Source organism: Peromyscus maniculatus, chromosome 11 (assembly GCF_049852395.1).
Source record: "Peromyscus maniculatus bairdii isolate BWxNUB_F1_BW_parent chromosome 11, HU_Pman_BW_mat_3.1, whole genome shotgun sequence".
Lineage (NCBI taxonomy): Eukaryota > Metazoa > Chordata > Mammalia > Rodentia > Cricetidae > Peromyscus > Peromyscus maniculatus.
The window spans coordinates 20,119,181-20,132,544 of NC_134862.1; positions in this window are offsets into that span (position 1 = coordinate 20,119,181).

Below are 13,364 nucleotides of genomic sequence, written 5' to 3' on the forward strand. Positions count from 1 at the left end.
GGGAAGAGCTGGCTAGTGAAAGTCTCCTCTACCAGCACGAGCACTGTAACTTTGAGCCCACTGTTGTGGGGTATTTTGATCATACTCTGAGACTCCTGAGGCTGATAATAAAGTTAAATCTTGAATCAGAGGACAGAGTCAACATTCAGCTGGTCAGAATTAACCATAGCATTTTTGGCCGACCCTGATTAGGATAGAGACACACAGGAAGGAATAGGGAAGGGCTTAGAAAGATTCATGGGCCTTTTCGATCTGGAAGTGTAGAGAGGCAGAGTTAGCTGATCATTCCTCCATTGATCTTTAGATCTATCAGGTTTTTGCCCTAATATCTGACTCCTGAGTTTTATTTAATAATAGAATAATATAAGTAATTGCTTCATCTGGTACTTCATCTGGTGTCCAACGCATGGAGAGATCATGTGGTAGCTTTTAAAGCTGCCACGTCTCTGGGCTGCTCTGGGTCACCAGGTTTTCCCACCAGCTGCAGTTTCCCTGCACCCCAGACTGTGCACTCTGGCCCCCAAGATCACAGCCACCCAATGGCTCTGCAGCTGCCTGAGTCAGCGCCTATTGCCAGCTCTGTCATTCAGGCAGCCAGGGCCCTCTCACACTGTACCCTAGCTATGAGGGCTTCTCCCTATGTCCTCTTTTCAGGCAGCTCACTCTCCATCCCTGTACTGAGTGTAAGCAACCTCAATTACCCTCATCTTGGGTGTGCAGCATTATGACAACCTGTTGCATTGTGCTAGCCCAGCTCTGAGCACCTTGCAGTGCTGACCCACACAGCCAAGCATCTTCACTGCAGCTGGCTACCCCCACCCAGCTCTGCTGTTGCTGCTGTGGAAAAACTGAAAAGTGAGCAGATCTGATGAGACACTAAGAAATTCCTAAGTGGGGAAATGGTTTGTTTTTGGTTGTTTTTTTTTTTAATCTTTCCCATCTTAGGAATGGGTAATAATATTATGATGCAGGAAATTAGGATTCTGTATGGTTCCACAATGGAAGGTCTGAAAAAGGAAAAACTAAAAGAATGGATAATCAACTTAGCTGGAATTGACATGATTTCAATTATAATTATTATCAGTTTGGTAATTCATGTTTTAACCTTTAAAAAGTGATTTAATAATGGTGAAATATGAAAAATTGACTGATAAGATACAATCCTTAAAAAGGTCTACTAATGAAACTAAGAAAAATATTCACACAGAAGAATTTAGAGCAGAACCTACCATGCAATTGCATTATGAAACTGAAGAAGAGCAACCTAAATTTATCCAGTTACCATACAAGAACAACCACCAAATGATAGGCACCCCCAAAGCTATGCAGAAGTCAAGTGGGATCCTGAAGAAATGTTATATTTGAAGAGATTTAAGAAAGAAATTATTTCTTATGGTATACACTCACCCTTTGTGAAGCAGATGTTAAATTCATGGGCAACTTGGAACAGAATTATTCCACAAGACTGGAAAGGTATAGTTACAGCAATATTGGAAGTTGGTCCTCAGTTACAGTGGAGAACCTGGTGGAAAGAAGAAGCTAAGGTCATAGAACAAGGAGGTAGGGCTAGAAGTATGGAAATTTTCTAAGATCAGCTTCTTGGTGGAAGTCAATATACTAATTTGCAAAGACATTTTAGAGTTGATGATCACACTTTGGCTCTATGCCATATAGCAACTTTGAATACTTGGGACAGGGTTGAAGAATCAGGAAATAGGACTGAGTCTTGTACTAAAATTATATAAGGACCAAAAGAAGACTTCACTGGTTTTTTTCACAAAGATCAACTTCAGCTGTAGATAGAATGATATCAGATTCAGTAGCTAGACAAATATCAATTGAATCTTTGGCTTTTGAAAATGGTAATTAAGAATACAAAAGGGTGATTAGGCATTTAAAGGCAAGCTCAGCACCCATAGATGAATGAATCTGAAATACAGCTGATATTGGATCACATACTTATAATGATACTTGGATAGGAGAAGTGATTTCTAAAAATTTTTAAGAAAATTCAAAATGTCATACATTTTAATTGTGGTAGGCAAGGTCATCTGAAAAGGGATTGTAGGCAAGATGAGAATTATAGATATAATTCAAACAGAAGGACCCAGCTTTCTGAAATATGCAGAAGGTATGGCAAAAAGCCAGCATTGGACTAATAAATGCAAATCAACAAGGGACAGGCAAGGTAACCCCTTGTCATTGGGAAATGCCTTAGGGGGCCTCTCACAGGTCCCAATGTCAAATTTGGTTCAATCATTCCCTGTCAGCATTGGGGAAACTCCTCCACAGAGCAATTAAAAGACTTAATGTGCTCTAGGACACAGGCCCTGGGACACAGCCAGGTCCTGGGAACCCCTACCCAACTCTGCCCCAGTTGTTGGCCAGCAGGGAAAACTCCTGTGGACAGACCCACCCACCAACACCCCCCCCATCAGACCCTGCAACCTACAAGACACACGCCATACCCCAGTTACTTTCAGAGACACAAAAGACACCAGCTCTCATTGGACCAAGATGGCTTCCTGAGACACAGAATCTGCCAGCTCTCATTGGACCAAGAGAGGCTTCCTGACACACAGAATCAGCTAGCTTGCATTGAACCAAGAACAGCAACCTGAGGTACAGAATCTGCCAGCTCCAATTAGACCAAGAGCTAAGATTAGTCCCAGAGGGGGGCCCCTGAGACACAGACACAGCAAGCACAGATTGAACCATCAGTAGCTCACTCAGACATAGGCACCTCTTGCACCTATTAGAGGAAGAGATGGGTAGACACCAATACAAAAATACATACAACAACATAAAGAGAAATATGGCATCACCAGAATCTAGTCCTTCTACAACAGCAAGACCTGAACATCACAAAGTAGAAGAAGCAGAAGAAAGCTACCTTAAAAATAACTTCATAAAGATGTTAGAAGCCTTTAAAGAGGAAATGAAAAATTCCCTTAGAGAAATTGAGGAAAAGGCAAACAAAAAATTGGAAGAAATCAATAAAGAAATTGAGGGAAAGACAAACAAATAATTGGAAGAAGTCAATAAATCCCTTAAAGAAAGCCAAGAAAACCATGAAAAAGCAAATAAACACATGAAGGAAATAATTCAAGACCTGAAAAGTGAAATAGAAACAATGAAGAAGACACAAACAAAGGGAATGCTGGAAATAAAAAAATCTGAGTTAATGAACAGGAAGCACAGATGCAAGCATAACCAATAGAATGCAAGAGATGGAAGAGAGAATTTCTGGTGTAGAGGACACAATAGAGAAAATAGATTCGTCAGTCAAAAAAAACACCAAAGCCAAAAAAGTCATAACACAAAATGTCCAGGAAATCTGGGACACCACGAATAGGCCAAACCTAAGAACAATAGGGGTAGAAGAAGGAAAAAAATAACAACACAAAGGCACAGAAAATATATTCAACAAAATCATAGAAGAAAACTTTCCCAACTTAAAGAAGGAAATACTTATGAAGATACAAGAAGCTTATAGAACACCAAATAGAGTAGACCCCCCCCCAAATGCTCTCTTGCCACATAATAATTAAACCACTAAGCACACAGAATAAAGAAAGAATATTAAGAGTAGCAAAGGAAAAAGGCCAAGTGACTTATAAAGGTAGACCCATCAGAATAACACCTGACTTCTCAATGGAGACTTTGAAAGCCAGAAGGTCCTGGACAGATGTAATGCAGACACTAAGAGACCATGGATGCCAGCCTAGACTAATATATCCAGAAAAACTTTCAATCTCCATAGATGGAGTGAACAAGACATTCCAAGACAAAACCTGTAGCTGGAGTTTTCTCCAGTCCACCTGGCTCCTGGTGCTGCTCAGAACCAAGTAAATACACAGAGATTTATATTACTTATAAACTGTATGGCCGTGGCAGGCTACTTGCTATCTAGTTTTTATATCTTAATTTAACCCTTAATTTAACCATTTCTATTAATCTGTAAGTTGCCACGTGGCTTGTGGCTTACTGGTACTTTACATCTTAATTCTCATGGGGTAGCTGGCAGCATCTCCTGACTCAGCCTTCCTGTTCCCAGAATTCTCTTCTCTGCTTCTCCTGCCTATACAATACTTACTGCCTGGCTACTGGCCAATCAGCATTTTATTTATCAACCAAATTAGAGCAACACATTTACAGCATACAGAGAGATTGATGTCCACAGCAAAAACCAGATTTAAACAATACCTATTCACAAATCCAGCCCTACAGAAAGCATTAGAAGGAAAATTCCAACCTAAAGAAGTCAGATACACCCATGAAAGCATGGGCAAAAGATAACCCCACAGCAGTAAATCCCAAAGAAGAGAAATACACACACACTACCACCAAAAGATAAAAGGAATTAACAATCATTGGTCATTAATATCCCTTAATATCAATGGACTTAATTCACCTATAAAAAGACACATGATAACAGAATGAATATGAAATCAGGACCCATCTTTCTGCTGCATACAAGAAATACACTTCAACTTCAAAGACAGATACTACCTCAGACTAAAATGCTGGGAAAAGAATTTCCAATCAAATTGACTTAATCAAGCTGGTATAGCTATCCTAATATCTAACAAAATAGACTTCAAACTAAAATCCATTAAAAGAGATTGAGAAGGACATTATATACTCATCACAGGAAAGATCCACCAAGATGAAGTTTCAATTCTGAACATTTATGCCCCTAATACAAAGGTACCCACATATGTAAAATAAACATTACTAAATCTTAAATTATACACCAAACCCCAAACATTAATAGTGGGAGACTTCAACACCCCACTCTCACCACTGGACAGATCTGTCAGACAGAAACTTAAAACAGAAATAAGGGGCCTAACAGATCTTATGACCCAAATGGACTTAATCAATATCTACAGAACGTTCCATCCTAACAAAAAGAATACAAATTCTTTTCAGCACCCCATGGAACCTTCTCTAAACTTGACCACATACTCAGTCATAAAGTAAATCTCAACAGATACAAAAAAAAATGGAATAACATCCTATATTCTATAGGACCACCATGGCTTAAAGTTAGATTTCAAAAACAACAAAGGTTACAGAAAGCCTACAATCTCATGGAAATTGAATAATGTTGAATTGAATCACCAATGGGTCAAGGAAGAAATAAAGAAAGAAATTAAAGACTTTCTAGAATTCAATGAAAATGAATGTACTACATATCCAAACTTATGGCAGACTATGAAAACAGTGCTAAGAGGAAAATTCATAGCACTAAATACCCACATAAAGAAGTTGGAGAAACCTCACACTAGTAACTTAATCGGACAAATAAAAGTTCTAGAACTAAAAGAAGCAAACTCACCCAGGAGGAATAGACCCCAGGAAATAATCAAATTGAAAGATGAAATCAATAAAATAGAAACAAAAAGAACACTACAAAGAATCAATGAAACACAGAGTTGGTTCTTTGAGAAAATCAACAAGATAGACAAACCCTTATCCAAACTAACCAAAAGACAGAGAGAGAGAGCACCCAAATTAACAAAATCAGAAATTAAAAGGGAGATATAACAACAGACAATGAGGAAATCCAGAAAATCATCAGGTCATATTTCAAAGACCTGTACTCCACAAAATTGGAAAATTTATAATAAATGTACAATTTTCTGCATAGGTACCACATACCAAAGTTAAATCAAGACCAGATAAACAATTTAAATAGACTAATAACCCCTAAGGAAATAGTCACTAAAATCTCCCCCCAAAAAAGCCCAGGACCAGATGGTTTTAGGGCAGAATTCTACCAAATTTTCTAACAAGAGTTAATACCAATACTCTTCAAATTGTTCCACACAATAGAAACAGAAGAAAAGTTACCAAATTCCTTTTATGAGGCTACAGCTACTCTGATTCTCAAGCCACACAAAGATGCAACAAAGAAAGAGAATTACAGACCAATCTCCCTCATGAACATTGATGCAAAAATACTCAATAAAATATTGGCAAACTGACTGCAAGAGCACATCAAAAAAATTGTTCACCATGATCAAGTAGGCTTCATCCCAGAGATTCAAGGATGGTTCAACATACAAAAATCTGTCAATGTAATACACCATATAAACAAAACAAACTGAAAGAAAAAAAACCACATGATCATTTCATTAGATGCTGAAAAGACCTTTGATAAAATCCAACACCCCTTCATGATAAATGTATTGGAGAGATCAGGAATACAAGGAACATACCTAAACATAATAAAGGCAATTTACAGAAGGCCAACACTAAACATCAAATTAAATGGAGAGAATCTCAAAGCAATTCCACTAAAATCAGTAGCAAGACAAGGCTGTCTGCTCTCTCCATATCTATTCAATATAGTACTTGACGTTCTAGCCAGAGCAATAAGACAATAAAAGAAGATCGAGGAGATACAAATTGGAAAGGAAGAAGTCAAACTTTCACTATTTGTAGATTATATGATAGTATACATAAGTGGCTCCAAAAATTCTACCAGGGAACTCCTACATCTGATGAGCACCTTCAGTAATATGGCAGGATACAAGATTAACTCAAAACAAAATCAGTAGCCCTCCTATATAAATGATAAATGGGCTGAGAAAGAAATCAGAGAAATATCACCCTCTTCAATAGCTACAAATAATATAAAATACCTTGACATAACTCTAAGTAAAGAAGTGAAAGACCTGTATGACAAGAACTTTAAGTCTCTGAAGAAAGAAATTGAAGAAGATATCAGAAAGTGGAAAAATCTCCCATGCTCATGGATAAGTAGGATTAACATAGTAAAAATGGCAATCTTACCAAAAGTAATCTACAGATTTAATGTAATTCCCATCAAAATCCCAACACAATTCTTCACAGACCTCTAATGAACCATTCTCAACTTCATTTGGAAAAAGAGAAAACCCAGGATAGCTAAAAGAATCCTGTACAACAAAGCCACCTCTGGAGGTATCACCATCCCTGACACCAAGTTCTGCTGTAGAGCTATAGTAAAAAAATAAAAATAAAAAATAAAAACAACTGCTTGGTATTGGCATAAAAACTGATATGTGGACAAGTGGAATTGGATTCAAGACCCTGACATTAACCCACACACCTATGAATACCTGATTTTTGACAAAGAAGCCAAAACTGTACAATGGAAAAAAGAAAGCATCTTCAACAAATGGTGCTGGCATAACTGGATGTCAATATGTAGAAGACTGCAAATAGATCCACATCTATTGCCATGCAAAAAACTCAAGTCCAAGTGGATCAAAGACCTCAATATATAACCTATTACACTGAATCTGATAGAAGAGAAAGTAGGAAGTAGTCTTGGACACATTGGCACAGGAATCCACTCCTAACACCAGTAGCACAGACACTAAGAATAATTAATAAATGGGATCTCCTGAATCTGAAAAGCTTTTGTAAGGCAAAGGACACAGTAAATAAGACAAAATGACAGCCTACTAAATGGGAAAAAGTTTTCACCAACCCCACATCTGACAGAGGGCTGATCTCCAAAATATATAAAGAAATTAAGAAACTAGACATCAAAATACTTAACAGTCCAATTAAACAGAGAATTCTCAAAGGAAGAATTTCAAATGGCTGAAAGATATTTAAGGAATTGCTCAGCATCTTTATTCATCAGGGAAATATAAATCAAAATGACTCTGAGATAACATCTTACACCTGTCAGAAAGGCTAAGATCAAAAGCACTGCAGACAGCTTATGTTGGAGAGGATGTGGAGCAAGGGAAACACTGTTGGCGGGAGTGCAAACTTGTACAGCCACTTTGGAAATCAGTGTGGTTGTTTCTTAGAAAATTGGGACTCAATCTTCCTCAAGACCCAACTATACCACTCTTGGGCATCTACCCAAAGAATGATCAATCATACCACAGAAACACATTCTCAACTGTGTTCATTGTAGCATTATTCATAATAGCCAGAACCTGGAAACATCTAGAAGCCCCTCAACTGAAGAATGGATTAAGAAAATGTAGTACATATACAATGAATTACTACTCAGCAGAGAAAACTAATGACATCATGAAAATTTCAGGCAAATAGATGGAACTAGAAAATATCCTGAGTGAGGTAACCCAGACTCAGAAGGACAAATATGGCATGTATCCACTCATAAGTGGATACTAGAAGCAAAGAATAACCAGACAACAACCCACAACATCCAGAGAAGCTAACTGACAAGGAGGACCCAAAGAGGGACACATGGATTGCCCTGGGAAGGGGAAGTAGATGAGAACTCCATGAGTGAACTGGTGGTGAGGGGTGTACAATGGAGGGTAGGGGATGTGGGATGAGAACATAAGGGAATGGGATGGTTGAGCTAGAACAGGGATGGAGTGAGAAAGCAATGAGAGAGTTACCATGATGGAGGGAGATATCATGGGGGAGAGAGAGAAAAAAAACAGTGCTAGGGAAATTGCCAGGAATCCCCAAGGATGACCCCAGGTTGGACTACTAGAAATAGTGGAGAGGGTGCCTGAACTGAACTGGCTTGCCCCAGTGATCAGATCAGGGAATACCCTAACTCTCATCACAGAACTTTTATTCAATGACTGATGGAGGCAGATGCAGAGATCCACAGTCAAACTCCAGGCATCCAGTAGGAGAGAGAGAGGAGGGCTTCTATGAGCAAGTGCATCTGGATCATGATGGGGAAACCTGCAGAGATGACCAACCCAAACTAGTGGCAACTCATGGAACTTGGATCAATTGCTGTGGAGCCTGCATGGGACTGGACTAGACCCTCTGCATGGCGAGACAATTGTGTAGCTTGATCTGCTTGGGGCAGGGGGCGGGGGGGGTAGCCTGGAGGTAGGATCAGAATCCATCCCTGGTGCATGAGCAGGCTTTTTTGAATCCACTACCTATGATGGGACACCCCATGCAGCCTTTTTTTCATGATCTCAGAAGAGATCATGAAACAAGTACTTTGGCAAACTTCTATAAATGATCAAAGATCAAAGCTAAAAATACAAATAAATGGAACTGTAATTGAAGTTTACTAGACACTTGTGCAGATGTACTAATAAATTCACCAAAATCTTGGCACCCAGATTGACCTCTTCAGGATGTAAATGTTCAGCTTCTAAGGATTGGAATTTTATCTCTGGTTAAACAAAGTGCAAGCTGGGGTGAATATATAGGGCCAGAAGGGCAGATAGGGAAATTAAAGCCACATGTGGCTAACATAGCAATGGATTTATGGGGATGTAATTTGTACAGCAATGGAAAACACAAATTATCATTTGTGGTGGTATTCTAATTGTACTGAAATGTGATTTTGATTGTATGTTAATAAATAAAGTTACCTGGGGGTCAGAGCTATTAGAGCCATAGCAAGAGTGTGGCGGTGGTGGCACACGCCTTTAATCCCATAGATCTCTGTGTGTTCAGGGATACAGCCAGCATTGGAGACATATGCCTTTAAGACCTGGGGGGGGGGGCTGTACATGCAGACAGTGACGAGGCAGTCACCTGTTTGGGTTTATAACCAATGAGAAGGCAGAACAAAATACTATAAAAAGATGGACAGACAGGATATAGCTCTCTTTTGGGAAGCTGGGACACCACAGGAGGAAGGGTGAGATTTTAGCTCTGAGCTCTGACCTCTTGGCTTTCTCTTTTACATTGGTTCTGTGTTTCTTATTTAATAAGACTGTTGGTTACATCTACAATCATTCCTCCAATCTCAGAAACAAACTATACAATAAAGAATGCTTCTGAGAGAAATATTAAAAGATATTATCAAGAACAGTCACTGACCACTCAGGTTGAACATAAGCACAGCACAACAGCTGTTGATCTTTCAAAGGTACCAACAGCCCTACCTTTAAAATGGTTAACTGACAAACCTGTCGGGGTGGAACAATGGCCTTTGACATCAGAAAAATTACTGGCATTAGAACAGCTGTTACAGGAACAGCTAAATGCTCAACGTATTGAAGAATTGAGCAGTCCTTGGAATTCTCCTATATTTGTCATTAAAAAGAAATCTGAAAAATGGAGAATGGTAACAGATTTGAGAGCTATTAAGAAGGTAATCCAGCCAATAGGCTCTTTACAGCCTGGAATTTCCTTACTTTCTTTATTACCTAAAGGATGGTCTATTATAGTAATTAATTTAAAAGATTGCTTTTTTTACTATACCTTTACAAGAACAGGATAGAGAAAAGTCTGCCTTCATAGTACCTACTTATAATAATTCCCAACCTCTTAAAAGGCACCATTGGACAATTCTCCCACAAGGGAAACAGCCCCATCTTGTGTCAATATTTTGTATAACAACCATTAGAAACAATTCATAAACAATTCCCTTAATCCATAATTTACCATTATATGGATGATATCTTACTAGCTGATTCAAACACAGATACCTTAGAAAAAAATATTTGGTGAAGTAAAGAAAAATTGGCCTTGTTGGGGACTACAAATTCCTCCTGAAAAATACAAAGAGAAGATTCTACTAATTACCTAGGATATAAGACAGGTTACAGAAAATTCAACCACAGAAAGTTCAATTCCGGAGAGATCAAGTATGAACCCAATGATTTTAAAATTATGCTGGGTATATTAACTGGCTACAGCCCACAATTGGATTGACAACTCAAGAACTAAGTAATTTATTTCAAACCTTACAAGGTGATAAAGACTTAAATAATCCCAGAAAATTATCATATGAGGCTGAGAGAGAATTGACTTTGGTAGAACAGAAATTATGGGATGTACATGTGGATCACTTGGATCCAGAGCTTGATTGTATCCTGGCCATATTACCTTTTACACATTCTCCTACAGGAATCCCTATACAGAAAGAAGATAGTATTTTAGAATGGATATTTTCACCACACAGAGTGAAAAAAAATAAAGACCTATGTAGAAAAGGTTTCTGAACTGATTCTGAAAGGAAAATTGAGACTTCATCAATTAACAGAAATAAACCCAACAGAAATTGTGGTACCTTTTAATAACATGAAATTTCCTCATTATGGGGCAGAAAATGAACACTGGCAAAGAGCTTGCAGTAATTTATTTAATGAGAGAGATTAGCAATATCCCAAAATATCCCCAAAGCAAGAGACTTTGCAGGGGGCTGTGGTAATGTACAGCAGTGACAACTAGTGTTTAACAAGTCAACCTACCAGACACATGAGGGCCCCACCTGGCAAAGCTTTCGGATTATTGACTATAAAGGACTGGTTGTTTTCTGTCTGTAACTTTCTTGGGTGCCACTATAAAGGACTGGTTGTTTTCTGTCTGTAACTTTCTTGGGTGCCACTGCTATGCCTCCCTAATAAAAACAGTTGTGAAGTTCTTTCCACAACCCTTCAGTGGTGTGTTTTACACTTATTGGGCACACATATAGCTGTGGATGTTCTGGAAGATGACTTTTGTTTAGGCTGTATAATTTTGATGTATAGAAATAATACTAGGATATTTTACTTTACTCAGACTGACATAGGATTCTCACTCAAAAAGACAGCCTTTTATACAGACAGATAATTTTGGACTTCAGAACAAATTTGAAAGAGACTAAGCTGCCCCTGCAGAATATACACACAGCTTAATCCCCAGGTGCTATTTATTGCTAAATCAAGACCAGGCTGTTTACATTGAGACATAGCTCTTTGCAATAGCTCTTTCTGCATGTACATTGACAGCTCAAGGTTGAGCCAATTGTTTACTGTCTGGGATTCCTCACCAACTTAGAGCTACATGTCAATGTGACATTACTAGCCTAAGAGAAACAACATGACTTACCTTGTGTTTTGAAAATGGGTAGGGCCGGGCGGTGGTGGCACACACTTTTAATCCCAGCACTCAGGAGGCAGAGCCAGGTGGAACTCTGTGAGTTCAAGGCCAGCCTGGTCTACAGAGTGAGATCCAAGGCAGGCACCAAACTACACAGAGAAACCTTGTCTCAAGAAACACAGAGAGAGAGAGAGAGAGAGAGAGAGAGAGAGAGAGAGAGAGAGAGAGAACATGGGTAGGATCCTGACATTGTAACTTATTGTCCAGAGTTTAACTGTTGAACAGCAGTGGCAGTGTGGAGAGAGATGGCTGTATAGAGCTATGTGAGAGCTGCTGCCATGAAGGAAAAGCTGTGTGAAGGAACCATGGAAAGAGCTGGGCAGTGAGTGTGTGTATGTTAGAGAGTGAGCGTGTGTGTGCAGAAGGAGCTGAGGTGAGAACATGAATAGTTAGGCAGGAGAGAGAACAAGAGAGATTTTCAGAGAGAAGAGTGGGCTGTGTAAGTATATGTCAAAATGTAGCTGTATATAAAGAGATTTAAGAGAAAGGATTCCTTAAGTTGAAGTAAAAGAGAAAGTTTCCACCAGAAAGCATGTGTGTTTCCTTACTATTTACCCCTCAGATAGACAGAAACTTACTTCTAAAAACTCTCAGATAAAAATGTTTCCTAAACCCTTGCTACTCTGAGGTCCTCTTTTTCACTGGCCTGGAGCAGATTGTGGGAGCTGGCCTCTAACGGTCTGTGGTAAGACTTCAGTTTATAAAAAGAACTAATTGCATCTTTCCTCACACTGTATGAGAAACAGCAACTTCTGGAACCCCTACATTCTATACTGATGCAAATAAATCAGGAAAGGCAGGTTGTAAGTCAGGAAATTTAAGTAAATTGGCTCACAGCCCTTATGATTCTGTTCAAAAGTCAGAGTCATATGCTATTTTCATGGTATTATTAGATTTTCCAGAAACTCTTAATATAAGTACTGGCTCTCAATAAGCAGAAAGAGTTGTTTTACATATGTAAACTACTGAACTTATTCCAGATTATTCAGAATTAACTTTGTTATTTGTTCAATTACAAGAAATAATCAGAAACATAAATCATCCCATATATAACATATATCAGATCCCATGTGGGTCTAAAAGGCCCTCTAGCAGAAAGCAATGATAAAATTGATCAGCTATTGGTGGGAAATGTACTAGAATTCTCAGAATTTCATAAGAAATACCATGTTAATAGCAAAAGTTTGAAAAAAGATTTTTCTATCTCTTTGCAACAAGCCAAGGAAACTATAATGAAATGTCTTACTTATTCTTTGTATAGCTAAACTCAACTACCTTCATGAAGTAACCAAAAGAGTATATGAAGACATGAAATTTGGCAAATGGATGTGTTTCTTTTTACAGAGTTCTGAAAATTAAAGTATGTGCACCATACCATAGATAAATATTCAAGATTTCAATGGGCAACTGCTTTAAGTTCTAAAGGGATGATTCTGTAATTACACATTTATTAGAAGTTATGGCCATTATGGGAATACCTGTAAAATTAATACTGGCAATACTTCATCATATATCTCCAGTAAAATGAAACA